Source organism: Hyla sarda, chromosome 10, assembly GCF_029499605.1.
Source record: "Hyla sarda isolate aHylSar1 chromosome 10, aHylSar1.hap1, whole genome shotgun sequence".
Classification (NCBI taxonomy): domain Eukaryota; kingdom Metazoa; phylum Chordata; class Amphibia; order Anura; family Hylidae; genus Hyla; species Hyla sarda.
In genome coordinates this window covers 109,439,783-109,453,727 of record NC_079198.1, presented here as the reverse complement: position 1 = coordinate 109,453,727, position 13,945 = coordinate 109,439,783, and positions in this window count along the sequence as shown.

The window sequence follows — 13,945 nt, the reverse complement described above, 5'->3', positions numbered from 1 at the left end:
CGAGCCCCTCACTTCCTCTACTAAGAAATCTAAGTCACACGAAAACAACCAGCAAAAACTGAGAGGTGCGGGGCCGCTGACCGCCACAAAAAATACTATAACATTACAATACTGGGAAAATACTAGAAACTGATGTACAAATACATACAATGACACACTGACACTTAAGGTACAGGACAATGACACACTGACACTTAAGGTACAGGACAATGACACACTGACACTTGGGGTACAGGATAATGAGACGCTGACAATTGGGGTACAGGATAATGACACACTGACACTTGGGGTACAGGATAATGACACGCTGACATGGGGTACAGAATAATGACACACTGACAGTTGGGGTACAGGATAATGACACTTGGGGTACAGGATAATGACACACTGACACTTGGGGTACAGAATAATGACACACTGAAACTTGGGGTACAGGATAATGACACTTGGGGTACAGGATAATGACAAGCTTACACTTGGGATACAGGATAATGACACTTGGGGTACATGATAATGACATCTTGACACTTGGGGTACAGGGTAATGACACACTGACACTTGGGGTACAGGATAATGACACTCTGACACTTGGGGTACAGGATAATGACACACTGACACTTGGGATACAGGATAATGACACTTGGGGTACAGGATAATGACACTTTGACACTTGGGGTACAGGGTAATGACACACTGACACTTGGGGTACAGGATAATGACACTTGGGGTACAGGATAATGACACACTGACACTTGGGGTACAGGATAATGACACCTTGACACTTGGGGTACAGGGTAATGACATACTGACACTTGGGGTACAGGATAATGACACTTGGGGTACAGGATAATGACACTCTGACACTTGGGGTACAGGATAATGACACTCTGACACTTGGGGTACAGGATAATGACACTCTGACACTTGGGGTACAGGATAATAACACTTGGGGTACAGGATAATGACACTTGGGGTACAGGATAATGACACTCTGACACTTGGGGTACAGGATAATAACACTTGGGGTACAGGATAATAACACTTGGGGTACAGGATAATGACACACTAACACTTGGGGTACAGAATGGTTTGTCATCGTAGTTTATTCGTCGGTACAGCAGCACAGTGTATTCCAGATGGAGCAGTGGTTGCTCATTGTGAATATGTAATTATTGTCACCGCTTATCTGACGCTCCTTATCTCCTCCTCTGCTTTACTGTGAAATTATCTTCTTCCTCTGTCACTTTTATGCTCCATAGACAATTCCTTATGCCTCTTACGGATGCGCGGCTGCAGATGTCACAGAGCATGCCCCAGCTCTCATCATCTGAATTATTCCTGGAAACTGCTAAGTTGTCATACAAGTCTAATGCGGAAAACTTAACCCCTTAGGGACTCAGCCTATTTTCACCTTAAGGACTCAGCCCTTTTTTGCAATTCTGATCTCTGTCACTTTATGCATTAATAACTCTAGGATGCTTTTACCTTTTATTCTGCTTCCAAGATTTTTGTTTCGTGACGTATTCTACTTTAACATAGTGGTAAATTTTCATCGTTACTTGCATCCTTTCTTGGTGAAAAATCCCAAAATTTCATGGAAATTTTGAAAATTTAGAATTTTTCTAACTTTGAAACTCTCTGCTTATAAGGAAAATGGATATCCCAAATAAATTATATATGGATTCACAAATACAACATGTCTACTTTATGTTGACATCATAAAGTTGGCATGTTTTTACTTTTTGAAGACATTAGAGTGCTTCAAAGTATAGCAGCAATTCTCAAAATTTTCACGAAAATTTCTAAATCTGAATTTTTCAGGGACCAGCTAAGTTTGAAGTGGATTTGAGGGGCCTTCCTGAGAGAAATAAAATGACCCCATTATAGAAGCCTCCATGGTGCCAGAACAGCAAAAAAAAAAAAAAGAAACAACCCACATGGCATACTATTTTGGAAACTAAACCCCTCAAGAAATGTAACAAGGGGTATAGTGAGCCTTAACACACCACAGGTGTTTGACGACTTTGCGTTGAAGTTGGATGTGAAAATGGAAAATTTGATTTTTAACACTAAAATGATGGTGTTACCCCAAATTTTCTTTTTCACAAGGGGTAATAGGAGAAAATGAACCCCAAAATTTGAAGCCCAATTTCTCCCAATTAAGAAAATGCCCCATATGTGGACGTTAAGTGCTCTGCTGCCACTCTACAGGTCTCAGAACAGAAGATGCACCATTGGACTTTGGAAAGAGAATTTTGCAGACCAGAGCAGAAGATCGCCGATAACACTGATCTGTTCTATGTCCTATACATAGAACAGATCAGTATTAGCAATCATGGTATTGCTATGAATAGTCCCCTATGGGGACTATTCAAGTGTAAAAAAAATGTAAAAAAATGTAAAAGTAAAAGTAAAAAAAAGTGAAAAATCCCCTCCCCCAATAAAAAAAGTAAAACGGCCGTTTTTCCTATTTTACCCCCAAAAAGCGTAAAAAATCTATTTTATAGACATATTTGGTATCGCCACGTGCGTAAATGTCCGAAATATTAAAATAAAATGTTAATGATTCCGTATGGTGAACGGCGTGAACGTAAAAAAAAAATTCCAAAATTGCTACTTTTTGAATACATTTTATTTAAAAAAAATTATAAAAAATGTATTAAAAGTTTTTTATATGCAAATGTGGTATCAAAAAAAAGTAAAGATCACGGCGTAAAAAATGAGCCCTCATACCACCACTTATACGGAAAAATAAAAAAGTTAGAGGTCATCAAAATAAAGGGATTATAAACGTACTAATTTGGTTAAAAAGTTTGTGATTTTTTTTAAGCACAACAATAATATAAAAGTAAGTAATAATGGGTATCATTTTAATCGTATTGACCCTCAGAATAAAGAATACACGTCATTGTTACCGTAAATTGTACGTCGTGAAAACGAAACCTTCCAAAATTACCAAAATTGCGTTTTTCTTTTTAATTTCCCCACAAAAATAGTGTTTTTTTGTTGCTCCATACATTTTATGATATAATGAGTGATGTCATTACAAAGGACAACTGGTCGCGCAAAATAAAAGTCCTCCTACTAGTCTGTGGATGAAAATATAAAAGAGTTATGATTTTTAGAAGGCGAGGAGGAAAAAATGAAAACGTAGAAATTTAATTGTCTGAGTCCTTTAGGCCAAAATGAGCTGAGTCCTTAAGGGGTTAAAGCTGATGAGAGACTCATCAATAGCAACCTGCCTTCCAGGGACATAGGCCTCCCAAAATTTGGCCCCGAAGTGATTGATGACCGGCCTGATTTTATACAGGCGGTCATACGCGGGATAAGTTCGAGGGGGACATGCCACATTGTTACAGATTTGTCTGGTCAACCATCAAATTGACAAAGTCGTCACTGAAAAAAACCCTGAAATAGTCAATTTCAGTGAACGCGACAATGTCAACTTGATTCCTGAGTCGCCAACAAAACTCAGGAATCACGGGCTCGTGGTCTGCTGGCTGAGTCCAGACAAGTTCGCCGGTACCAGGCACCAGTAAACTTGGCTGGGGGGCTTGACTAGTATGAAAGCCAGGGGAACTCATATTAGCATGGGGTACAGGGTCAGGAGCAGAGGAGGTTTGCGGCCTCGCTTGGCGGCATCTCTGCCGCTTTGGTGACTCATCAAAACTAGATGAGGAGGAGGATGAGGAAATAAGGAAGGTGGGGTCTTCCTCATCCTCTGTGGTACTTTCATTGTCAGAGGCAAGTATGGCATATTCCTCCTCCGCTGGGGGGGTGTGTATGTGTGTGGGAAAAACTTTATTAGTGTATGTGTTTTATGTGGTGTGGTGCAAGACTACCTCCCTAACCCGCCCTAACCTAACTAAACCTACCCTAGCAGAAAAAAATATAAACTAAAATGGGGAAAAAAACGCTGATAAGTACTACAGGACTGATCAGCGGCGGGTGGGCTTTAGCAAACGGTGGCGGACCGCTCTTTTATGGCTAAGAGGGCCTGGCCACAGGTTTAGCAAAAAAAATAGGTCTGCGCCCCCCAAAAAACCCACTGCTGCAGACTGCAGTGACCCTGTATGGCCTGGGTCACACAGCTAAAGGTGCTGCAGACCCGCAGACACCTACAGATGTACACTGGGAAAAAAATTATCTTTTTTTTACCTCATAACTCTGTCCCTGCCTAATCTAAAACTGTCCCTAAACGCTGCTGTGCCAGGGGGGCACAGAACAATGCCAGATGGCACTTTTTGGACTTTGAGGGGGAAATACAGGACGGGGCTCTGATCCGCTCTGATCACCACCAGATGTAAAATGGTGCTGATCAGAGCGGAACAACATGCTCCTGCTCTCCTTCCCCCTCCTCATACATTATGATTGGTGCGGTCACTAAGACCACCCAATCACATCTGTACTGGGGGGTGGGGGGGGTGGCAACACTGCAACAGTACAGTACGGTTGGTGATTGGTGGTGTATATTACAACACTGTATATTACAACACTGATCACCATCCTTATCCAGGTCATTGGGTCACACGTAACCCAGATGACCCGGAATCGCCGCAGATTGCAGGTTTGTATTTACCGGCGATCGCCAATATGGAGGGTCCTCAGGACCTTCTTCGGCGAGGTGCCGGGATACCTGCTGAATGATTTCAGCAGGCATCCGGCTCCAATCCCCGCCCAGTGAGCAGCGAGGAACTGAATCGCAGCAAATCGCCGGTCTGAATTGACCGTCGATTTGCGGCGATCACCGATATGGGGGGACCTCAGGACCCCCCTCGGCGATGTGCCGGGATGCCTGCTGAATTATTTCAGCAGGCATCCCTGTCCCCACACGGTGGCCGGCAGGGACCGGAAATGCTCCGGGCGTACAGGTACGCCCTGAACCCTTAAGGATCGGGGATGCAGGGCGTGTGCATACGCCCTGCGTCCCCAAGAGGTTAAAGGGGATGTATCACCTAGATTTTTTCCCTCATTAGAGACAGATACTGAAACATGTTCTTTTTTTCTAATATGTTTCTATTTCCTGGTTGCAATTTCTTGTGCATTATTATGGGTGCTGCCATCTTGCCTGAGCTGTCTTCAACACCATTTAGAGATATTTTTTACAGCATGACCCATTGACATAGACAACAATAGACAGAACCTGTCTTCTTCAGATGAATTGAAGCATTACTGAGCATTCTCTGTGACCTTTTTAGAGGTCATTCTACAAGAAGGGGGTATGCTGATGTGGTGCCACAGGGTGCAAGGAATACCTGACTACTTTGTGATGCCAGGGTACTGTTAGCATATACATGGTCCGAGGTTGGAGACAGCTTCTCCTGGGCCAGATACGGGGAGTAAAGAAACACACCGACGTCATGTTACGGATAACTGTCTTTACTGAGCAGAGTGCAGATGGTATCACACAGACAGTATGATGCCGAGTGGAGAGGATGCAGTGTAACTTCTTGGGAGCCATGTTGCCTTGCTGGGACTTGTGGTGCTTTTCCCCCAGTTTATTAATACTGACTTGATATAAAACGGAAGATTGTTCCAGGTCGCTAGGGTTCTGACAAGGTCCTGAGACCTTCTCGGCCAGGCTTGAATTTCCTCTATGCAAGGAATTCCTTGCAGAATGACTGGATGAGACTTGAGATTAGATTTATTCTGGACTTCTCTCAGAGCTTCTCACACCTTAACCCCACTTGTGCTCAGCATGAGCTCACACAGGAACTGAGGTAACTCCTCCCCTCACTACTCTATATACTACTGAATTTAGGGGTTCCCATTGGCAGGCAGGGTCACATGGGTCCACACTGCTCCTCTATCGTAAAGGTATAACACATATATCAGTAACAGATATATTAACTATTTGATAAAGTGCTTAAACATAACAACTATAGCAACCAGTCCTTTAGTGGGCCCAACACCTGTGCCTCTGCCCAAGGAAGTCTGAAGCCCACAGGACAGCCTTTGGTGCTGGGACATCACACTGATCTCTGCTGTAAATGGTGGTGAATCCAGTGTTATCTATATACTGGTGTCACCTTTCACTGTGCTCCTGTGAAGAAAGGCATTACTAGGAAATGATCTGTACAGAACAGAAAGTGTTAGCTTAGTTCTAGCACTGGTGGACAGAATGGAAACGGCAACATTATGATAAAATATAGATAGGAAAATTAGAAAAAAACTAAAACTATTCAAAAATTTGGTTAACATAAAAACTTGATTTTAACAATACGTCATTTTCTGATGACACATTCCCTTAAAAAAAATGTTTACTGTGTTACATGATGATGAATGCCCACCACCAAGACTATCATCATATACTGTGCAATACTGGCGCCATAGCGTTGTGGTAGTAGTTCAGCAGTGATGTGTGTGTGGAGATTTGAGGATGTATAGAAGTGTATAAAGGTACATTCGCGAATATATGGACGAATATTCGTCATATATTCGCGACTATTCGCATATTCGTAATATTCTCGTTTTATTTTCGCATATGCGAACATTCACGTATGCGAAAATTAACATATGCGAAAATTAGTATATACAAAATTAGCATACGCAAAAGTTCGCATATGCGAAAATTATCATATGCTAATTTTCGCATATGCGAATTTTCGTCCGGCAGTCTCACACAGTAGTATTACAGCCTTCTTTACACCACACAAGCTGGAAGCAGAGAGGGATGATCACTGTGATGTGTGCTGTGAAGAAAAAAAATAAAAATAAACGAATATTCGTAATTACGAATATATAGCGCTATATTCGCGAAATTCGCGAATTTGCGAATATGCGATATTCGCGAATAATATTCGAATTGCGAATATTCGCGAGCAACACTAATTAGTATGTGTTAGTCCACCCCAGTGTGTACTCCTGAGCACAGCTAAGCTCAGGTGTGTGCAGTGTTCTGTCTCCTAAGCTGAGGCCTACTTTAGTTTTATCCCTAGTCATCCTACAAGTGTCACTCACGGGAGAAATACAGGTCCCTACCGAATCAGTTACAGTGCCTTGGAAGGATCCTAGCTACCAGATCATCAAATCTTACAATTCCATCTGGTGAAAAGCACCACAAGTCTCAGAATAGCAACAAATCTCGTAAGGGGTACACTGCAATCTCACACTAAGGCCAGTTGTCTGTGTTTTACCAACTTCACAAGCTCAGTAAAAGCAGTTAACCGTAACCTGACGTCGGCGTGTTTATTAACTCATCGTGACTGGCCCAGGAAAACTGCTTCCCACCTTTGGACCGTGGTTTGGATAAACGGTGCCCTGGCGTCACAAAGTATTCAAGGTTTGTCCTGCTAACACCCAGTGGCTGCCACAAGAGTGTATAATGGTGTAAAAGAGTGTGTGGGTGTGTATGAGTTTGTATGACAATGTATGAGCATATATAGGAGTGTAGTTATTCATGCAGGTGTTGTTGCTTTTTAAAAATATTTTCACTTATTTGCTGCAGTTTTGATAAACACTTTTTAGGTTTTCTTTGGTATACAGGGATTCTCTATCCCCATTAGGTGGCAGTCCTTGGCTCGCTGTTCATTATTCGTCACTCTTTATCTGGTATGTATGCTTTTAAGAACGATGTGCGGAGCATTTTGACAGTTTCTTGTTGGGATCCATTTAACATTTTGCTTATTCTTCAAAGTGTTTCTGTGCAGCTCTTGTGACAATTTCCATGTAAACCTGTGACCCCCGGAGCTGAGATGCTTCATTTTGTGTCACACATGAATAGTTCAGTAAAATGCGTCTTCCCACCGATCACCGAGAGGCAGGATTCGGCTGTTTGAAGTTTCCGCCCTTCGGTGGTGGGGCATGATGTGTTTAGGAGATTGGACTGTTCTACAACTAATCCATGGCGGTTAATCTCAGTTTTAGCTCACGGCTCCATCATCCTTATAGATAAAAACAAATGGGACACCACAACCTGAAATGTGCTGAGCTACTTACCTCCGCCCTCTCCTCTCTACTAGGTCACAAGGAAAGAAGTCGCAGAAAAACTCAGTTTCTTCACAAAGAGCTGATGTAGGGGCATTTATTTATTACTATTATTACACAGGGTCACTCACATTCAGATATCATCTGTTCTCAGTCACTTCAGAAACAATCACCTTAACTTATCTTGTACTAATACATAATACTAATGCAAGTCTCTGGTCACCTCCAGAGCTGCACTGACTATTCTGCTGTTATATCATGTTTTATATGTGGTGTCCCGGTGCTGTCTTTCATACTGCACCTTGTGTGCTGGGTCCCCAAAGTCAGAGTTCCTTAGTACTGTTGTGGTCCGCTTGCTGAGATAACCCCTAGTCACCTCTTAGTTCCTTAATTATATGTGTTACATCTATATAATTAGTGTAAATGTATTTATCTATATAGTGTCTGTAGGACCTTAGGTCGCATGACTAATGTTTCTACTGTGATGGTATGTTAAAGGACCTCCCAGGTCAAGTGAGTAGTCACATGTTCTACCATAATCCTTTGTGTAAAGGACTGACAGTTGGGTTGAACCAATCAGCTCAAGGCCAGCCCCTGCCCATATAAGGGAGCTGCCAGCCAATCCTCAAGCTTTTGTTCCTGATCATCTCTAGAGAAAGCATCACTCTGTACAATTCTGCAAGAGAACTTAGGCCTGAAGCCTAACAATCCCGCAACTTACTAATCATGAGTTACTAAATCAAATCCCCGCTAAAGCTAGCGTGACTGCTGGACCTAAAACCAATCCCCTTAATCCAGCGGAACAGCGTAAATCAATCTGCAGAGCTTAGACTCACAAGGTCTCAACCAACTGTCAGGATCCTCATAGACTGTACATATGTAAAGACTGTTCCTGTTTTACCTCTGCATAAAATCTGCAGTAAAGTTTCCGACAGTTTTCTGAAGCTCCGGTTGTGGACAATCATTTATTCCTCCCTATCGTTCTTGGAACGGGTGGCGATAGTATATATTGAGGAGCCCTCACCCTGGCGTCACGACAGTTAAGGGTTAAACCAGCACCCTTTCATCACTGTACAGCTACACCCCATATACCTTATACCCCACAAGCTCACCACATATATTCCAGTCACTTCCAGAGCTGCAGTCACTATTCTGCTGTTATATCATGTTTTATATTCCAGTCACTTCCAGAGCTGCAGTCACTATTCAGAAAGGCCAGGAATGGACAGAATGGGAATGTAGGGCCAACATGACAGGGGGAGTAAGGGCAGCAAGGAAAGGGTGTTTGGAGGAGGGAGGTCAGTGTGAGGTGGAGGGGTCAATGGCAGGTGAAGGGGCGGCCTTTGGGAGGTGATATAAGGGGGGCAAGGAGTGGCGGGAAGGCAGTCTGGAGCCAGGAGTGTCACGGTGCCGGCTGGCAGGAGGTGGATCCTCTGTGCCAGAGAGGGATTGGCGTGGACCGTGCTAGTGGACCGGTTCTAAGTCACTACTGGTGTTCACCAGAGCCCGCCGCAAAGCGGGATGGACTTGCTGCGGCGGTAGTGACCAGGTCGTATCCACTAGCAACGGCTCAACCTCTCTGACTGCTGAAGATAGGCGCGGTACAAGGGAGTAGACAGAAGCAAGGTCGGACGTAGCAGAAGGTCGGGGCAGGCAGCAAGGATCGTAGTCAGGGGCAACGGCAGGAGGTCTGGAACACAGGCTAGGAACACACAAGGGAACGCTTTCACTGGCACAATGGCAACAAGATCCGGCGAGGGAGTGCAGGGGAAGTGAGGTATACATAGGGAGTGCACAGGTGAACACACTGATTAGAACCACTGCGCCAATCAGCGGCGCAGTGGCCCTTTAAATCGCAGAGACCCGGCGCGCGCGCGCCCTAGGGAGCGGGGCCGCGCGCGCCGGGACAGGACCGACGGAGAGCGAGTCAGGTACGGGAGCCGGGGTGCGCATCGCGAGCGGGCGCCACCCGCATCGCGAATCGCATCCCGGCTGGAGGCGGTATCGCAGCGCACCCGGTCAGTGGATCTGACCGGGGCGCTGCGGGAGCGAGAGTGTAGCGAGCGCTCCGGGGAGGAGCGGGGACCCGGAGCGCTCGGCGTAACAGTACCCCCCCCCCCTTGGGTCTCCCCCTCTTCTTGGAGCCTGAGAACCTGAGGACCAGACTTTTATCTAGGATATTGTCCTCAGGTTCCCAGGATCTCTCTTCAGGACCACAGCCCTCCCAGTCAACCAAAAAGAAGGTTTTTCCTCTGACCTTTTTGGAGGCCAGTATCTCCTTTACAGGAAAGATGTCTGAAGAACCGGAGACAGGAGTGGGAGAGATAAGTTTAGGAGAGAAACGGTTGATGATGAGTGGTTTAAGAAGAGAAACGTGAAAGGCATTAGGAATACGAAGAGAAGGAGGGAGAAGAAGTTTATAAGAGACAGGATTAATCTGGCACAAAATTTTGAAAGGACCAAGATAGCGTGGTCCCAATTTGTAGCTGGGAACACGGAAGAGGACATATTTAGCGGAGAGCCATACCTTGTCTCCGGGAGAAAAAATGGGGGGAGCTCTTCTTTTCTTATCAGCAAACTTCTTCATGCGTGATGAAGCCTGTAAGAGAGAATTTTGGGTCTCTTTCCATATGGTGCAAAGATCACGAGTTATTTCATCCACAGCGGGCAAACCAGAGGGCAAGGGAGTAGGGAGGGGGGGAAGAGGGTGACGGCCGTACACCACGAAAAATGGGGATTTGGAAGAAGATTCAGAAACTCTGAAGTTATACGAGAATTCGGCCCATGGTAGAAGATCTGCCCAGTCATCCTGGCGGGAGGAAACAAAATGCCGTAAATAATCACCCAGGACCTGGTTAATTCTTTCTACTTGCCCATTGGATTGAGGATGATAAGCAGAAGAAAAGTTTAATTTAATCTTGAGTTGTTTACAGAGAGCCCTCCAGAATTTTGACACGAATTGGACGCCTCTATCCGAGACGATCTGCGTGGGCAACCCGTGAAGACGAAAAATGTGTACAAAAAATTGTTTTGCCAACTGAGGCGCAGAAGGAAGACCAGGAAGAGGGATGAAATGTGCCATCTTGGAGAATCGATCAACGACCACCCAAACAACAGTGTTGCCACGGGATGAGGGTAAGTCTGTAATAAAGTCCATACCAATCAGAGACCAAGGTTGTTCGGGAACAGGCAGAGGATGAAGAAGACCAGCGGGCTTCTGGCGAGGAGTCTTATCCCGGGCACAGACAGTGCAGGCCCGCACAAAATCAACAACATCCGTCTCCAGAGTCGGCCACCAATAGAAACGAGAGATGAGTTGCACGGATTTCTTGATGCCCGCATGGCCTGCGAGATGGGAGGAGTGACCCCATTTGAGGATTCCGAGGCGTTGGCGTGGAGTGACGAAGGTCTTCCCTGGAGGAGTTTGCCTGATGGAGGCTGGAGAAGTGGAGATCAGGCAGTCAGGAGGAATGATGTGTTGCGGAGAGAGCTCTACTTCCGAGGCATCCGAGGAACGAGAGAGAGCATCGGCCCTGATGTTCTTATCGGCAGGCCGAAAGTGAATTTCAAAATTAAATCGGGCAAAGAACAGAGACCACCTGGCCTGGCGAGGATTCAGCCGTTGGGCAGACTGGAGATAGGAGAGATTTTTGTGATCGGTGTAAATAATAACTGGAAATCTTGATCCCTCCAGCAGATGCCTCCATTCCTCAAGTGCTAATTTAATGGCTAGTAGCTCTCGATCCCCGATGGAGTAGTTCCTCTCCGCCGGAGAGAAGGTCCTAGAAAAAAAACCACAAGCAACAGCATGCCCGGAAGAATTTTTTTGTAGAAGGACCGCTCCCGCTCCTACTGAGGAGGCATCTACCTCCAATAGGAAGGGTTTAGATGGGTCAGGTCTGGAGAGCACGGGAGCAGAAGAAAAGGCAGACTTGAGCTGTTTAAAGGCGTCTTCCGCTTGAGGAGGCCATGACTTAGGATTGGCATTCTTTTTGGTTAAAGCCACGATAGGAGCCACAATGGTGGAAAAATGCGGAATAAATTGTCTGTAATAATTGGCGAACCCCAAAAAACGTTGGATAGCACGGAGTCCGGAGGGGCGTGGCCAATCTAAGACAGCAGAGAGTTTGTCTGGATCCATTTGTAGTCCCTGGCCAGAGACCAAGTATCCTAGGAAAGGAAGAGATTGACATTCAAACAGACATTTCTCCATCTTGGCATAAAGTTGATTGTCACGAAGTCTCTGAAGAACCATGCGGACATGCTGGCGGTGTTCTTCTAGGTTGGCAGAAAAAATCAGGATATCGTCCAGATACACAACAACACAGGAATATAAGAGATCACGAAAAATTTCATTAACAAAGTCTTGGAAGATGGCAGGGGCGTTGCACAGGCCAACGGGCATGACCAGATACTCAAAGTGTCCATCTCTAGTGTTAAATGCCGTTTTCCATTCATCCCCCTCTCTGATGCGGATGAGATTATAAGCACCTCTTAAGTCCAGTTTGGAAAAGATGTGGGCACCTTGGAGGCGATCAAAGAGTTCAGAGATAAGAGGTAGAGGGTAGCGGTTCTTTACCGTGATTTTGTTAAGACCGCGGTAGTCAATGCAAGGGCGTAGGGAGCCATCTTTTTTGGACACAAAGAAAAATCCGGCTCCGGCAGGAGAGGAGGATTTGCGGATAAAGCCCTTTTTTAAATTTTCCTGGATGTACTCAGACATAGCAAGAGTCTCTGGGGCGGACAGAGGATAAATTCTGCCCCGGGGTGGAGTAGTGCCCGGGAGGAGGTCAATAGGACAGTCATAAGGCCTGTGAGGAGGAAGAGTCTCAGCTTGTTTTTTGCAAAACACATCAGCAAAGTCCATATAGGCCTTAGGGAGACCGGTTACAGGGGGAACCACAGGATCACGGCAGGGAGTACTGGTAACCGGTTTAAGGCAGTCCTTGAAACAAGAGGTACCCCAACTCTTGATCTCCCCTGTGGACCAATCCAGGGTTGGGGAATGGTGTTGAAGCCAGGGTAGTCCAAGGAGAATTTCGGAAGTGCAATTGGAGAGGACCAAAAACTCAATTCTTTCGTGATGAGGTCCGATGCACATTAGGAGGGGTTCCGTGCGGTAACGCACGGCACAGTCCAATCTTTCATTGTTAACGCAATTGATGTAAAGAGGTCTGGCGAGACTGGTCACTGGGATGTTGAACCTGTTGATGAGAGAGGCCAAAATAAAGTTTCCTGCAGATCCGGAATCCAAGAAGGCCTTAGTGGAGAAGGAGAAGGTAGAGGCAGATATCCGCACAGGCACAGTAAGACGTGGAGAAGCAGAGTTGACATCAAGGACTGTTTCACCTTTGTGCGGAGTCAGCGTACGTCTTTCCAGGCGGGGAGGACGGATAGGACAATCCTTCAGGAAGTGTTCGGTACCGTCACAGTACAGGCAGAGATTCTCCATGCGGCGTCGTGTCCTCTCTTGAGGTGTCAGGCGAGACCGGTCAACTTGCATAGCCTCCACGGCGGGAGGCACAGGAACGGATTGCAGAGGACCAGAGGAGAGAGGAGCCGGGGAGAAAAAACGCCTCGTGCGAACAAAGTCCATATCCTGGCGGAGCTCCTGACGCCTTTCGGAAAAACGCATGTCAATGCGAGTGGCTAGATGAATGAGTTCATGTAGGTTAGCAGGAATTTCTCGTGCGGCCAGAACATCTTTAATGTTGCTGGATAGGCCTTTTTTTAAAGGTCGCGCAGAGGGCCTCATTATTCCAGGAAAGTTCTGAAGCAAGAGTACGGAATTGCACGGCGTACTCGCCAACGGAAGAATTACCCTGGACCAGGTTCAGCAGGGCAGTCTCAGCAGAAGAGGCTCGGGCAGGTTCCTCAAAGACACTTCGAATTTCCGAGAAGAAGGAGTGTACAGAGGCAGTGACGGGGTCATTGCGGTCCCAGAGCGGTGTGGCCCATGACAGAGCTTTTCCAGACAGAAGGCTGACTACGAAAGCCACCTTAGACCTTTCAGTAGGAA